Source organism: Amia ocellicauda, chromosome 14 (genome assembly GCF_036373705.1).
Source record: "Amia ocellicauda isolate fAmiCal2 chromosome 14, fAmiCal2.hap1, whole genome shotgun sequence".
In the NCBI taxonomy this organism is placed as follows: domain Eukaryota; kingdom Metazoa; phylum Chordata; class Actinopteri; order Amiiformes; family Amiidae; genus Amia; species Amia ocellicauda.
The window spans coordinates 25,921,862-25,938,221 of NC_089863.1; the positions used below are offsets into that span (position 1 = coordinate 25,921,862).

Consider the following 16,360-nt stretch of genomic DNA (forward strand, 5'->3'; position numbering starts at 1 on the left):
CTAAGCCAGTTGTGGGTGAAAAGTAGGGGCTAGAACTCGAAACCCACTTTACTCCCAGTTTAGCTACGCTAGGAGTGTTTGGCAGATCTCCTGACAGGAAGTCAGACCGAGACATCCAGAGGTGGCGGGAAGGGAGTGGTCTAATACTCGCCCCGCCCCCGACTCCAGCTGTTATGCAAAACAGACACCTGGAATTTTAAGCCAAGATCTGGATTTGCCAAAAAAAAAAAAGGGAAACAACAACAACATACACAAGTCAAGAAAAGCTAAGAGAGTGTCCCCCTCATAGACTTCAGAACTAAAAATGGAAACCCTGTGGATAGTCCTCGCACAATTTGTTCTCCCTGTCGAGACCTCATTTCCGGCGTGATCCAGTCAGCAGATCTACGCCTCTACCCATCTAGACGGGCATCCCCCTCTTTTCTCACTCCGTGGGGACTCAATCCACTCCCGGCTGCCTGCTCTGACACTGCGGGTCCCTTTTCATAAATCCTCCAGTTCTGCCAAAAGCAACCGAACACGTCTCCCATTTATTTTGTGTTTTTTTTTTTTTTTTTTACACACTTTGCAATTAATCCAATTAGGATATCCATCATGCCAGCCTGTGCGTCTCCCCCGCCGTCCCTCCCCTCTCCCACCGTTAATAGGGAAATATGACAGCCCCGAGTCCTGCATTATTAATATTTTCATTTCTGTAGCCTGGAGGCTTTGAGCCAGGCGCTTGCGGAGGCCTATTGATCACTCTTAATACACCGGTGTGCAGGATGGCTGCAGGCGCTTTTAAACAAATTGCCAATCTGTTAGATGCCGGGGGGGAGAAATAGAGAGAGAGAGGAGGACGGCGGTTTGATGGGCGGAGGGATGCGATGCCCTGGGATCGTTTACTCAATGAGGCGCGGCTAAACGGCACTCGGGCTTGTTAAAGGGGGGATTTTACGGAAGGAAACCAGAGCGGGGGGAAATCTGCCGGAGGCTTAAGTGAAACCGATCTCTCGTTTTCCTCCTTCTCCCCTACGTCCTCGTCTCCATTAAGAGTGGATGTCTTGTAAAACACCCCCAGCGGCTGTCAGGACTCCAGTCCGTCGCCATTGTCCTCAAATCCTCCTTTTGTCATTAAACCAGCACACTGTCAACGATCCGAGTCCGCCCACGCTTCCCTCCCGGTGCCGGTCTCGCCCCCTGCACAAATATTCTCCTACCAGTTATGACGAGCCCGTTCCTACGCATCCGAGACACAGATTCCATCAGTTTTCTAACGGCCTCGAACTCGCACAGACCCGCGGTCGTAGAGACGGACTGGGAACAGTTGCTTTAGCATCACCAATCGTTTTTTAAATCCTCGTTCAGGAACCCCATTTTTCCGGTTGGATCTCATTGTGAAAAGGCACAGAATCTGGCTGAAGCTCTTCTGCGCGACCGACACGTGACCGACACGTGACCGGTCGGTCAAAATCCGTCGTGATGCATTACGTGACGGAGATTGATCGTATAAAACAAAATGGCGGCGTGAGAATTGGCATGCCTCGTTGTGCGTCCATGTAGGAGGCCAGCGAGGGGGGGCGTTTCATGGGTCAGGAAACGGTGAATCAACAACTAATGCAAGTTTCCACGACTTCGAACCAGATATAATCAGCATAGCGCCTATCTTTCTTGAGATTGACATTGCGGACCACTGTGCCGCTCACTGATTAAGAATTAAGCAATCAAAGCTCTTGTTGTGAATTTTCTAGACTTCTTTCTGTCTTCTCCTCCTCCTTCTTATGCATAAGCAAATTGTAGGTTTAGGTTAGCCAAGCCGGGCGAGAGTGACCCCCGTGTCAATCGAAAATGAGCCGAGCGCTACCTGAGCGTACAAAATCCACATCTTGAGTTCGCAAATGTATGCACGGTGTTTAGCATCCCGGTCACATCGTCGAGATCAGAGGGGGTTTAGCCTTGATTCCGGAGTGCTTTTGCGTTTTTCTGATTTTTGAGGTTTCATGTCCTTTTAAATTCCCCCTCCAGCCGAGCTCACCATTACTTTGAGATCTTAATTGGACTAATTTGCTTAATTAGACCATAGCTCTTTCTAATCTCGAGTAGAGGGAAAAAAAAAGACTGATTTCAAGTTAGTGGTCTGATTTTAACAGTCTCTGTCAAGACTGTTTACGACCAGAGAGTTGTTTTTTAGTTGTTGTTGTTTTATGTCTAATTTAAGCAAAGCAGTATTTTTAATTAAGGTTCCAATTAAGCCCCTAAAAGAAGGAAAGGAAACCCGATTGGATTCCAGGTGTGAAGTCAACAAATGCCTTGAGTTTAAAAATGGAGCGCCCATCTAGTCATCGAGATTTTGGAGGATTTATAGGTCAACCTTAAATGAATCTATCAGGGGTTAGAAACCTTTCATTCTCACAGAGAGACTTTATAACCAACCCCCAATTACCCCAAAAACACCTCCCCAGTCTCCAGAGACTTGGACGCCCTCGTTACACATCTTTTGCCAGCGTAGACGGGTCGGATCGGACTTTGAAGGCATAGTAGGGTCTGTTCTTGGTTCAGTTTGTCGTTCAGTCAATCTTGCAGCCCTCTGTGGTTCAAGCGCCGGGTAGACGAGGCTCAGGGCTGGTCTCGGAGAGGACGGGTCATGCTGTGGTTATAAACCCCAGAGCTACAATGGGGGTGGGTTAATACTATGCAGGCCGGCAGTGTTGGGTGTGTGAAACAGATGGCTCTCATCACTGGTTGTTTGTTAGCGTGTGTTTACCGGAAAACCGCTGGCCTTGCTAAAAACACCAGGCCATGCTGGTGTAGGGGGTGGGGGGGAGATCTGGGACTGTTTTCTGCTAATAAAAAATAAAAACACGCCGTCTGTGTCTCACGAATTTCCAGGACCGGCGCTCTTCCTTCGCACGCCAGTAGACAGATGCTCTTTAAAGCGCCACACTGTCGTTTTTCCTACGCTTCTCTTGATTTGGAGCAGTCACGCTCTCTCTCGAAGGCAGGCGGGCAGCAATGTTGGTACGGCAAATCAGTAGTCAACCTCCTAACCCTAACACTCCCAATGACCCTTGTTCTCTTTCCTTGACAGGATCCACCTGAGGACTGACCTGGGAATCTTCCTGGATCTGTGGGGGTGCCCCCCCCCCACACACACACACACACACACACACTTCCCTCCCATCCCAAGTAACCCGTCCCGAGCTTAAATTGGATGGAGCTGGGGAGACTGTAGTCTCTGTAGACTGCGGTCTTCTGTAGATCACCACCCTGATCCTGACTGAAATACACGCAGTAAGTGAGATTTTCTGGTTCTTTCTACCCACAATATTGTCATTCTGTAATAATTGTGGACTGCAATGGACAAATATTTGCCTCAAAAGTGGCACTGATGCCTTATATATCTCTCCACGTGTGCAGTGTAAACTGATCGGAGAGTGTTTCACTCCCGTACTGTATGTGAGATTCACTCTGCAGGGTACAGGTCGATCCCCTCATCGTTTTCGCTGCGAATGTGGTTTAGAAAAGCGCGGGGGCTGAGGTCACATCAAAAACGGGCCGTCCGTGACGCCTTATGCAATCAAGAACAAGAGCTGGTCCTGTAATCTAAATCAGCCCTGGCGCTGCCCACCCCGAGCTCTCCGGTCTTTCGAAAGGTCTCCAATCAGTGGCTCCAGAACAAACGCACAGATAAGAAAAGTAAAACGATTAAAGGAGTTGGTTTGGATGGGCTAGCAGGATGAAAACACAGATCGCTCACCCTATATGACCTGGGCTGGAGATTCGGTCAAGTGATGTAATCAAAGGCAAAGTGTCAATCCACCAATACGTTTATTGTGTGGCCCCTCGGTGGGCTTTTCCAGGCCGGTCACAGCGGGACACGACGAGGGTGCGTCGAACGGGGTCACGGAATCCAGATTTAGACAGACAAAATCTTTTTTTCCGTCTGTTCAAAACACTCCGTGATAAATCGCAAGCTGCGAAGACGTCCGGGTGCTCGGGAAAAGGAGAGCGGAGAAGGGGCCGGGGGCCTCTCACGGAGTCGGCTCGGCCTCGAGGCGTCACTCGGATTAATTGATCCGTGGCGAACGGCTCCTAAATAAGTAACGAGTCTGTCCAGTGGGGGCTGGAACACTGAGGACGCTCTGGCGAATACGGAGAGCCGGGCAACGTCAATGAGGGATGAGATTTATAGAGCTTGATTTCTGTCGGGGGGAGGAAGCATGAAAATAAAAATCGTAGGTCAGTTCTTTCTAAGACATTAGCTGTATCTGATTGTCTCCTTAAGAGCCTCCTAAGATCTCAGGATTTATTCCATCCAGGAACCCCCCCCCCAATGAGCCATCCTCCGGAGCAGATCGATGCAATTAACGTTTATTTTAACGTGAATATAAAATAGTTTTCATGTATGAATAGGAATAAGTTTAAACCTATGAATATAAAATGTTAATTAGGTTTGAAAATAGGCAAGTCTTATTCCCACAAAGCCTCATTATTTGAAAATGAGACACGAAATGAAACAGTCAGTCGTTGGCGAGGCGCTTCTGAGAACAAGGGGTTAACCGTGTTAATGGTTAGGCCTTGCTTCAGACAAGTTTGAAAATAGTGGCGGCTGTTTTGGTCCCTGGCGTGTCGCTGAGCCGTACCCGTAAGGGCAACGAACGGGTGGCACCGCAGAACCGAACCGTGGTTGAGTCAGAGCAGGTGAGCTTCTCGTTTGGAGTGCCAGTGGGGTTGAGCAGAGCGTTTAGACATCTGGTTCCTGATCTTTGTTGTTTTTTTTTTTTCCCCTGTTGTATTTAGTGTCAGCAAATTTACATTTCCTGTTTTAATACGTCGGTGCGGCCATCCGTTTGGAAACCCGCCTGACTCGCAGCCCTGGAGAGCCGGGCATAAACACAGCTGTCTCTCACATGGCGCTGTCAGACTGTGGGTTCGTCTGCAGGACGGGCGCCGAGAAGCCCACCTGTCGGTTAGAATGGGGGGGTCTGTCGGAGCCGTACGGTACAGTAAACAATACGGCATTGACAGCATTATACAACACAAGGGCGCCAGTTAGGATAATCCCAGAGTACGGCGAAAGCAAGTTCAAAGCCGTACAATAAACAAAGTCCAGATTGTCCACCGACCAGAGTGGTTCAGCAGGCACACAGGGGAAAAAACATCTCAATACATGCAGCCAGGGGTTTTGTAGATTTGCAGGGCCTACAAATTAGTCTTTCTCCATCGCAACCCCCCACCTAGTTTCCACAAATGTATAACGTCTCACTGAAACATTCCAGCTGCCAGATTTTCGTCCATCCCGGGTAATTTTGCGTGTCACGGTACGTATCGCGGATATGCGGCTAGATTGCGAGTAATTTTTTTCTACGGCAAAACCCTGGATAAGGGTGTCTGCCAATAAATAAATAAATGATTCAAATGATAATAAAGCACTCAGAATCTCCTACGCCACACATTCCTAAAAATGCCCCACGGCGTTTCGGAGCTGCGGACAAATATTCTGCATTTTGTCGCCTCTGCATTCCTTACTCAAACACCACACAAGACTGGCGGATGTGAAACATTCTCCGACTCCTCCGACAATAGGCGATTGTTACCCTCACGCCAAAGCTGTAGGTGAGAAAGCGGCCCGTTAAAAACATTCCTCCCATTTGTGGCATATGCAACGTGTCACCTCCACTCCCGAACAATGCTCTCCGCCAATCTGCCTGGCAGCCCGATAATTAGATGTGATTTTTTTGTTTCGTTTTTTCTGCCTGTGTTTTTTGATGTAGGCTTGCTCTCCATCTCTCTCTCTCTCTCTCTCTCTCCCTCCCTCCCTCTCTCTCTTACAACTGCCAAATTTACCGTAATACACATGTCATTACCCAAAGTTCATTGCTTCCCATGATCAGACACTGACACCTTTGTAAAGCCGTTATCGCTCTGGCCAGGGGGGTATGGAAGCTCCTGCTTTACAATGATAACTTCCCATTAATTCACCTTTTTTTATGTATGTATTTATTAATTTATTTGCCCTTCTATATGAAACAGTGTCAATCCTAAAACTGTCAGCCTCGCATCACTTCATTTGGTGGCAATTCAGAGACTTTTTTTTTTTTTGTGCGCTGTTATATCGGTACACAAAACACTCAATCTGATCGTGGCTGGAGGTTTTTGTGTTTTTTTTCGTGTGTTGATTTTTCCTGAAGGATATTTAACTGTCCGACGTTTGACCCCTCGCGACAGGACAGGTGGGAAGTCAAATTCTGCAGCAGTTAGATGTTTGAAAAGGTTTTGACATTCACGGCAGTTCTTTTATTGCGGCAGTATCTCTGCATCTGAAAAATGAACGTGGAGTAGCTTGGAGGGATTTCTGGGACTCTTTCCAACAAAACCAGGCTAATATCCAGTTCTTTTTCATGGCGTTTTGAACTGACCCTGCTGGCACGCTCGGAGGGTGGGGGGGAGGGGAGCGGAGTTGTTTTTCAAGGCAGATAAATTGATCCAACGGTTTTGGCAGGTTTTTTTTTTTTACAACCACTTGCAGCAGCCTTTGTCAGAACTTCTCCAGGCGCTGAGCATTTCTCTGCGGTTTCAAGGTGCTCTCAAACCAGGCGAGAGCCAGATGGCGCTACCTGGCACGCTTGCGAGGTGAACCGTTGCAGCACGGCGGCGGGGGACGTTAATTGATCGTTAGCCCTCAGTTTGGATTTGTTTATTTGTTTTTAATTCCACCCGTTTACAAGAAATGATCTGAAAAATCTTCTATTATTTATGCATGTGTTTGTTTGTTTATTTATTTATTTTTTATTCCATCTGTCCAGATCTCTCCGTTTTCAGCTCTTTGGTACACAAACCTCCAAACCTTTTGTGTTGGACCCCAAGAATTTTAGAGATTCCTGAAATATTCAGTTCATCCCTCGTTAGACTAAACGACCACAGACCTTCTCCTTTCTCTACTGAGATCGCGGCTTAGATCCAGAAGTGGGTTGCTCGACTCCCAGTTTCCCTAATGGGACATTCAAGGCCCGCCCGAGGTTGCCTAAGTCGCCTGGGCAGGCACATCTCGTCAGCGTGGAAGTATACCTGACCTGGAAGTTGTATGAGAGAGAGGAGGGGTGAGCTGACCATACCTACATCCATGTTTGGGATAGCAGAGTTTGTCTGACTTGAGAAAAGACAGTGCGATTGGCGTCAGCAGTCCTACCCTTCCCTCTTTCCCGATCCTTTGCACATCGCACAGCCGCTGGAAAGTGGAAACATTCGGAGGGAAAGACCTTGGGGAAAAGAAATCTGCTTCCTCTCTCGAATCCCTGCCGTTTTGGCGCAGCGCTTGCTGACAGCGCCTTGTCACCGCTTCCCTGGCCTCGGCGCTCTCCTTAATTACCTCCTCGCCAAGCGTCAGCCACAGCCGCACTCTAGGTGAGCTGTAACATCCCCCCACGTAGTGACAGCTCCCCTGTTTTTACGAAAAAGCCCTCCTCCCTCCTCTGGTGACTTTCTCATTTTGGCAGCGTCGGGAGGAGAACGAGAATAAAACGGAGAGCTTGACAAGGTGGGAGGGTGTAGATAACTTTGGATTTTTTTTTTGTTTGGTGTATTTCTTTCCCCCTCCCTCTCTCTCTCTGTCTCTCCACGACAGCTGCTTTGTATGGGAAATGAAAGATTGCACGTCTCCTGCCATGGAGAGCGACGGCAGGGCCCGGGGAGAGTGGCAGGCAGGCTTCTGAAGGGGGCCCGAGCTGTCAATGTCCCTTTAAACGACAGCAAACGGGACCAGGATTTTGTCAGGCCCTTGGGGAGCTGGGGGGCACGGCAGCTATACAGGCATCCTCTACTCTACCTACTGTTCTCATTCGCTTTTTCCTTTCTTTTTCTTCGTGCAATCAATATATATATATTTGTTCTCCCTCTTTGTGCCAGATCACTCTGCTGTCGCTTCGGTTTCAAGCGTTCATCTTGCTTTCTGCTTTCCGTCTTAAATATGAATTGATTTTTTTCTTTCTCTCATTCTTTATTCATCCATCTTCTAATTCTCCTAACCCCGCCGACCCCTCTGCGACCTTGGCCCCCTAAGACTTGCAGCCTCCTTTGGTTTTCTTTCACAAGGATGTGAGCATCCCTTGATTTTTGTTCTTTATTTAATTTTTTAAACAAATACACCATTTTAACATCCTCTAGACAGGAGAAAGGGCATGTGGATTTATTAATTTGATTTATTTTTTACACTTTGGCAAAAACGCTAGCTTTGATGTTCCTCGACAAGCTGGCGTTGAAGCCAGGGACACAAACACAATCCCCTTCATCCGCGAAGTGCCCAACGTTGATATGATCCCGCTGCCACTTAATGGTCTCGTCCGCCCCGGAGTTATTCGGGAATGCTAGCTGTGGTGGTTGTGTGACAGAGGCGTGAATACTTTAAATAACCAGTGAGGGGAAAGTATGTCGAGTGAACCACACAACTGGGTCTCGAGCATTCGACCCACAACAAAGCGTTGTTATTGACAGTCCCAGCAGAGTTTGCAGTCAGGGCGTGTGTATCATTGTGCGTTTGTTACAGGAGAACGGCGCTTAAAATGACATGGTTTATGAATACACACACACGGTTTACAACACAATTAGGGCTTTGTATTGGCTTGAGGGGAAGACCTACTAAGATTGTGATTGTCAACAGAAAAGATCTGCATCGAAATGGCGCCAAACGCAAACAAACAAATCTCTTTTAGGCTTGAACAGAAGCAGATTTTGTTGAAATTTGGTGTAGGTATGTTGTCTGTCTGCCTCACTCTCTCTCTCTGTGTCTGTGTGTGTATATAGAAATGCTATCTCCCATTGTGAGAGGAAATTAATCCTGACTAGATTGGATTTCATTTCAATTCCGATGGCTTTTTTTAAATATATATATGTGCCGAACGTATATAACGTCTAGATTAGTTTTCTGATTAGGATGATATGATCGGTTTCTTTGCTTGGGGTTTTTAAACCGCTTTAGCAGCCCACATTAAAAAGTCAATCTTTTTTCCCTCCTTCGTGTTTTGCACAGGGAAAGAGAGACCCGCTCTCTCCTAGTTCACCCGTCCCACGTTCTCTGGTTGGTATTCAGATGCGATACGGAGTGGCTTCATTTCCCGATGGCTAATTTTGTTTTGATTTTGTCTTATTCGCCCCTGCTGCTAGATTACGCTGCCGCCTCCTCCACTGCTTTCTTATTTATTTAATTTTATATATAGCCTATTTGAATCCGAGCCGCAATTTGCCTTGGAACTGATAAAGCTCCCTGCCGTAATCGCTGCTCTCGGTAAAGTGGAACGTTGTGAGGTCAAGATGATTCTCTCTCTCTCCCTTCCTCCCTAAGTTACCCCTAAGCATCTCCGAGAGCAAGGGCGACGTTCAGTCCAGACAGTTTTAATGGGTCTCTTTAGATCATACGCCACGTAAAACGGATGTTAAACCTGTTCAGTTAAGTGATGTAATTTCTGCAATTAACCACTTAAAACCTGAGCTTAATCGGTCCAAGGTTGTCACCTTATGTTCTGGCTAGAGAGTTTTTATTCTCATCCAATCCAAAGGCGCAGGGTGTGATCCCAGCTCAGGATGAGTCACCGCGCTTGGGGGCTTTTATTTCTTATTTTTGTGAGGTTGGCAAGTCCCAGTCCTGGCCTGGGAGCGTTGTTTTTATTCGAATTGCTTCAATCCATCCTTGTCTTAGTTTAAAAGCAGCTTTAGGGCGTTTGGGGGCTCGTCCACTCTCATGACCATGTTGCTTTGCTCCGATTGTGATCTGTGGGGGAGGGGGGTGTCCACTCGATAATTAAGACCAGTGTGTGTTTTGATGTGGCACTAATGCGCACAAAACACCACAAGACGGAGCATAAAATGTATGAATTTTGTGGAAAACTGACAATCTCTCCCTCTCCCTTGCATATACATTTTGTATACCTCTGTCAAAATGTTTCTTTTCATCCAATCTCGGCGCAGACAGTGATTTTACACCCGAGTGGCTGGAATAACGCCTGTCCTAACTGGACCGTGCAAAACCTCGACGGCAGCAGCTGGGGGTGGGGGGGGGGTGTTTAGTCCTGGTAGTTTGATGTATACAGACCTACCCAGTCAAGGAGCGTGTCAACCTCCAATGCTGCCTCATTACAGCCCCATCACCCTGCATTTTGAGATGGTTTTTATTTCGTTTTTTTGAGCTGTGTGTGTGCTGTTGACCCTGAAGGGAGCCAGTCCGGGCTTTGATGGTCAATCACCTGCCTAACTTCATGGAGGAAATGCTAGCAACCTTAGAACCCCCCACCCCAAAAAGGAAACCTATTTCACGGCATTTTGCTCAGCGCGGGACATTTCTCCGCTATTTACTTTGATTCCGGTTCGGCGTCTTCACAGATGCGTCCTTCTGTGTGTAGCAGACTCTCCAGCAACCCCCCCCCCCCCAGAACAAACGGGGACCTGGATGACAACATAGATCAAAGGTCATTGCTTGGTCAAGGCGGGGGATCAAATGGCACCAATCAGATAGCACCTGGATCTTCTGGGTGGAATACAATCCCTGATCTGATTGGCAGAGACACCGCAACTAAGCACAGACCGAGCAAATCCAGTCACAGCGTATAGGTCATACATCATAGCTCTGTTCGAAAAGGGTGCACAGCTGTGACCCTGTATACATAACATGCTCCTACCCAGGATGCCTACAGCCTACCTGTCCCAATCAGAGAGTCGGCTGTAGGTGGGACAGCCATGACACACTGAACTTGCAGATGTGAGAGTGGGTAGTTTGGCAAAATGGCCGCCACTTAGGGCCGCCCACACCCCGCCCTTTGCAGTGCTCGGCCAATCACGCATCTCCCCCTGGGTCCCGTTATCCATACCCTTGAAAAGCCGTTGCTGTCAGATTCCAGTACGGCATCGAGGGCTGCCTCCCTGCCTTAACTTCGCCAGACAGCTTAACGGCACAGATTTACAGTGTATTTATCCAGGACCTGATGCTCGAGATGATGTAGAGATACAGCCCCCCCGAGGAGGCTGGTACTTACATGTGTAGGAGACTTAGGAGACGTACATTTTTCACATGAACACACACACACATATATAAGAAACCTGTTGATCTAATCAGGTTGTCAAGTCCTGCAGCACAAATGGCTTCTCTCTCTCAGCCCCCTGCTTTTCTGCACCTGTAACGGCACACGGTTAAGCAAGGCGTTCGAGATCCCACCTCCCGGCCCCCAAAACCGCCCTCCCACACCCGCCATCCACTCCACCGCCGCCCCCGCCCCCGTTCCCCTCAGTCACCGTGTCAGCCACACAAGAGTAATGGCTACACGCTTTCCCCGGCACGCAGACTAATGAGAATTTCAAATTCGCCGAGCGCAGTGCATTTATCAAGCGCTCACACTTAATGACATCTCCAAGAAGGCTTAACAGCCCGGCTTCGCCTCGATCTGGCAGTTATGGATGGCTCGGGTTTTTTTCCTTTTCGCCTTTATGTTTCTCGTACAAATGTGTTTAAAGTGCGGGGCTGGAGTCTGATGCGCACTGAAGTGGCCCTCTCTCTCCCTCTCGTTTCTCCCTCTCCTCGTGTAGCCCGGGGAAGCTCCGGTGTCTCGTTTCTGTTCTCTCTTTTGTCTTGTTTCTTTTTAATCTCCCCCTCACCCCCAAGCTGGCAGGCTGCAGTGTCTTTAATATCAGCAGCCGTGGACAGGAGACATCTGTCGGTGAGAATCAAACATCTCGAGTGTCGTCCGCGTTGTGACGATCGGTGCGTTTGATCGTGCCTGTACGCCGAAATACGCCCGTCTCCACGTTTCAAAGCATGAGAGAGAGGGAATCGGTGTTTCTTCCCTGATGGAAACTTGAACTCCTCTCTCTTGGCATTGAAACAGTCCTAGTTCCAAGAGAGATGCGTCTATTCAAATAAAAGCTTCCAATCGCCGGTGGGGGCTTTTAAACCCGGCACAGTGAATGTCTCACAATTTCCTCATCGTGAAGAAATCGCATGCTGGATTTTGCCAGCGTCTTACTTGGGGAGACGCACTCATTGATCGGTGTTTTCCAGTACGACGGCAATTTCAAATCCAGTGTAAATCAGTGTAGATTGCAACATTTAAAAGCCTGTCTAGCCCTGTCAAGAGCGGGTTAACAAAAGTGCCTTCACAACTGTGACTTTCGTTACAGCAGGTTTTGTCGTGGGAGGAGTGTTTATTTTTTTGTTAGTTTTTTCTCTTCGAGATGATCAGATGAAGTCTTGTGTTTTTCTGTGGGTTTTTTTCTTCCTCCGTTTCTATTTACATGCCCCCGCAAGCTCTGGCCTTTGTCGAGGTGTCGCCGTAGAAGTGTGCGGTGATTAATAGACCGTACGGCCGCTCGGTCCCGTCAATCTATCATCACACTCACTCCTGCGCCACAGTTAAATGACCCAGCCCGGGGATTATTCCCTATCTTGCCGTGTTTACTTCTGTATTCCAGCTGCTTAATGGCATTCCTGCCACTGCCCTTCCCTCCCCTTCTACAGAAAAGGCAGATTAACCCTGTCGCACCACCATCAAAGAAAATCCACAGTGCTCCCCTTCAGAAATGTTTCATTGTCGGTGCTGCTGTAGTTGGTGCATACTTGTGTACTCGTCCCACTTCCTGTGAGGATTGTATATTGGGAAGGCACTCATTCTATTCTGTCGTCGAGGCCACACCTGCACCCCGAATGTGGTATAAACATGGGGCATCCTGTGTAAGAAGGCCACATCCTGAGGTGTTAGTGGTGCCTTTGATTTGGTGCTTGGTGTTGGATCGAAAGAAATTGCATCTGCCAATAACTAGCAAGCATATATCAAGATCTGAAGCAAGTGTGTGCGTCTGCGCACACGTGTGTATAAGCCTTATAGGAGCCGACAGCACATGATAAAGTGTTTAATCTTGGAGGGAATTGCAGAGAGAGCAGTCGGCTTGCCCCCCCGTTAGGCATGGTGGCCCTGTCACCGAGAGAGGATCGCTACGGTTCGAAATTGGCTTTGCATCTGTAGTTCCTCATTAAATGCGGTTACGGCACCAGAACCGAAACTTATTTGCTGCCCAGCCCCTGTGGGTACCCCCGGTCCTGTCCGTGTGTGTGATGGCATTTGTGACTCGAGTTTGTGTGACTCAAGTGTAAACTAAATAAACTAAAATAACAAAAACTGAAAACACAATATAGGAAAAAAAGTAGAAAAGAGTCAGAGAGAGTTTTATTGGGGAACTGTCTTCACAGCGGTTATTGGAAAACCAGGAGGTCAAGCCAAAAGCCAGGTAGAAGCTGGCCGGGCTGTGCATGAAACCTCAGCCTTAATAAGATCCCTCCTGCTGGGAATGTAATGTCTTTTGCAGTGCCCCCCACCCACCTGCTCGCCTCTCCCTTGGGGGGGCCGCCGTGGGCAAGCACAAAGGAGGCGGCTGTTTTCTTGCGACATGCGAGAGGTCTGGAGTAAAACCGTACGCACAACAGAGTCGGTGTGCCATCAGGGGGTTGGGGAGGGTGGATAAACATCAGGGACCTGGGGGAGGACGGTGTATTTGCATTAAACATCTTAATTGTTACCTGAAGTGCAGTCTGAGGCCGAAGAGGCGCACACGAAACCTCTCGACACGTAGAAATTGTTAGGACACTTAAGGGAATGTCTTCGTAGTGCCGGACCTCCTTGGTAGAGTCAGTGTGCAGCGCTTTGGGACTGTGGACCACCTCGAAATAAAACCAAAAGTGGATTTGATAGCTTGATTGGTGTACAGGCCCTGGCTAAAAGTCCATCGGTGTTGGCCGTATGTACTGAACGTCATTGTACCGTGATCTGAAAACATGCAGCATAGCTTTTTACCTGTGATCTAACTAAATGGTCGCCGAACGACGTTTGTCCCATTTGTTGTGTGGTGTAGTTGCATTGCGTGTGTGTTGAACTTCAAAGTCTCATTCTATAGCACATAAAATAAAACGCACACGTAAACTCGGATACACGACAGGGTGACAGAACTGACAAGCCTGTTTAGCATTTCAGAGCGGCCCGACTTGCGTTCGTGGACGATAACAACAACAGGAAGAGAAGAGCGTGTGACTAGTCAGGGATGTCATGTGTTTGTTTTTGCCTCGTACGCAGAATACACAGAGAGAGAGAGAGGCATAGAGAAAAGGAGGATTATTAATGACCCATGGAGAAACATTCCTGAAAGGATCTTAAGCAATCAAAGAGACCTGTCTTTCAGCTGTGTAGTCACTGTGCAGTCAGTCGGTCTGTCCTTTTGTGATTTACCTTTTAGACCTGCTCTTCTCTCAAGTCTCTCTCTCTCTCTCTCTCTCTCACAATCTCGTCTCAGACTCACAGAGGCTTTTCTGTCCAGTAATTGAATGCCCTGTAATTCACATGAAGTATGCACGCACGGTGAGACTGTAAAACCAGCTGCGCGGCCCAGCTTGGATACAATTTTCCTGTCCTGTCCTTTTGTCTGGTTAGAATACAATCCCCCTGCTCTCTACTGCAGCACTAGCAAATAATTATATATATAATATATTTGTATCAAAGCATGTATGACAGACCTCTCAGTAGTGTACGGTTTGGATATTTTTTTACTATAATTTTAGATTGGGCTGCTTGGACTGTTTGTGGCCTCCGTCCCCACCTCTCTGCCATATCTCCTGGCTTCGGTATTTCTTTTGCCGTTTCCGATTTACCGCGCTCATGAACTGGTGCTGCGGTCGCCAACGATGACATCGTGCAAGGAAGTGCAGCCGGGGGAAGCCAGTTAATGTCACGCTCGAAACCAGGGGCCCATCCTGCACGACACTAAAGGGCTCACCCTGGCCGCACTTCGTTGCACGGTGTTGTTGGTGGCGACCGCGGCACCGGCTTGTGAGCGCGGCAAATCCCTCCGATTGGAAACGTCGAGAGAGAGACCTACCGAAGCTCTACTTTAATCCTAGTGGGGAAGGAGAACCAGAGCCGCTGAACAGCCGGAGAGTGAGGCGAGCAAAAGACGCCGGGGAGGGTCAGTGCCAATCTCCCAAATTCGATTTAAAGGCCGCCTTCGGGAGTCTGTGGCCTCCCCCTGAGACTATCGGTGTGAGTTTAACCATCAGCGGACGCCTGTCCTTCCCGTGCCAGCGCTGCCCGCCGCCCCTCTGTGCCACAGATTTTAATAAAAGCCCCACAGGAGTCTGGGAGACATTAATAAAGACATATCGTAGGTTTATGAGCGATCCATTGCGAGATGAGCAGAGACAGCCTTATTGTTTGGTCTCTCTCTCTCTCTCTCCCCCAGCAGGAGGGCGAGTGTGTGTGTGTGTGTCGGAGAGAGAGTGGGGGTGGGATATATCATTCTCATCTTGCGGCACTCGCCGTCCCCAGGGGACTCCGGCAAAGGAAAATAATGACAGGGCCCCAATATTGTATTCTATTAAGTGTGGGACTGGAGACTTTTCTATTCCCATTGTTGAGCTGTCAGGGGTAGAGAAGTGTAGTAGTGGTGGCAGAGTATTATACTGAGTAGATTAAATAAATACATATATAAATGATGGACACACACACACACACACTTCTCTCCAGCTCTTTACATGTATCCATACGTCCCTATCACACACACACATTCTACTCAAGGTATGAACGCAAGAGATTTGGCACTAGCTTATTTATGGTGTTTGGTAAAAGCTTCCTCTCTGCGCAGGAGGCAATATAATCTGGTGTTAACAGCGACTCCAGATTCCCACCGATCGCCAGAATTTGGAAAGCATCCGTCTGGACAAATGACGGTGCCCCAACTCACCAGATAATAGTGTCGATGGTATCAAACGGCAAAACAGTACTTCTCCGATTGTTCTCAGACGTCCGATCACAGTGTGGTGATCCAACCATGAGATTAACCCATGCATGGTTTATGCTGGTATTTACCGTAAGGGCTAGCACATAAGGTGTCCAAACGAGAGGAGGCCATTCGACCCATCATGCTCGTTTGGTGTCCATTACTATCTAAGTGATCCAAGGATCCTATCCAGTATTTTCAAATGTTCCCAAACTTTCAGCTTCAGCCACATCGCTGGGGAGTTTGTTCAGATTGTGACGCCTCTCTGTGTGAAGAAGTGTCTCCTGTTTTCTGTCTTGAATGCCTTGAAGCCCAATTTCCATTTGTGTCCCCGGGTGCGTGTGTCCCTGCTGATCTGGAAAAGCTCCTCTGGTTTGATGTGGTCGATGCCTTTCATGATTTTGAAGACTTGAATCAAGTCCCCACGTAGTCTCCTCTGTTCCAGGGTGAAAAGGTTCAGTTCCTCAGTCTCTCAGTAGGACATTCCCTTCAGACCTGGAATGAGTCTGGTTGCTCTTTTCTGAACTGCCTCTAGAAAGCGATATGTTTCTTGAAGTGAAGCAGAACCGACTGAAAGGGAACG

General features: G+C 48.2%; 1 protein-coding gene across 6 annotated transcripts in view; it reads left to right on the top strand.

Moving 5' to 3' along the window:
* Nucleotides 1–16,360, top strand: part of sema6cb (semaphorin 6Cb) — a 118,879-nt gene that overhangs the window by 60,840 nt on the left and 41,679 nt on the right. For 5 of the 6 annotated variants that reach the window (XM_066721388.1, XM_066721393.1, XM_066721390.1 and 2 more), the window contains one exon: nt 3,068–3,270. The exons of the other annotated variant lie outside the window; for it this stretch is intronic. The gene's annotated coding sequence lies outside the window, so the exon portion shown is untranslated. The remainder of the gene's footprint in view (nt 1–3,067; nt 3,271–16,360) is intronic. 6 annotated transcript variants of the gene reach the window in all.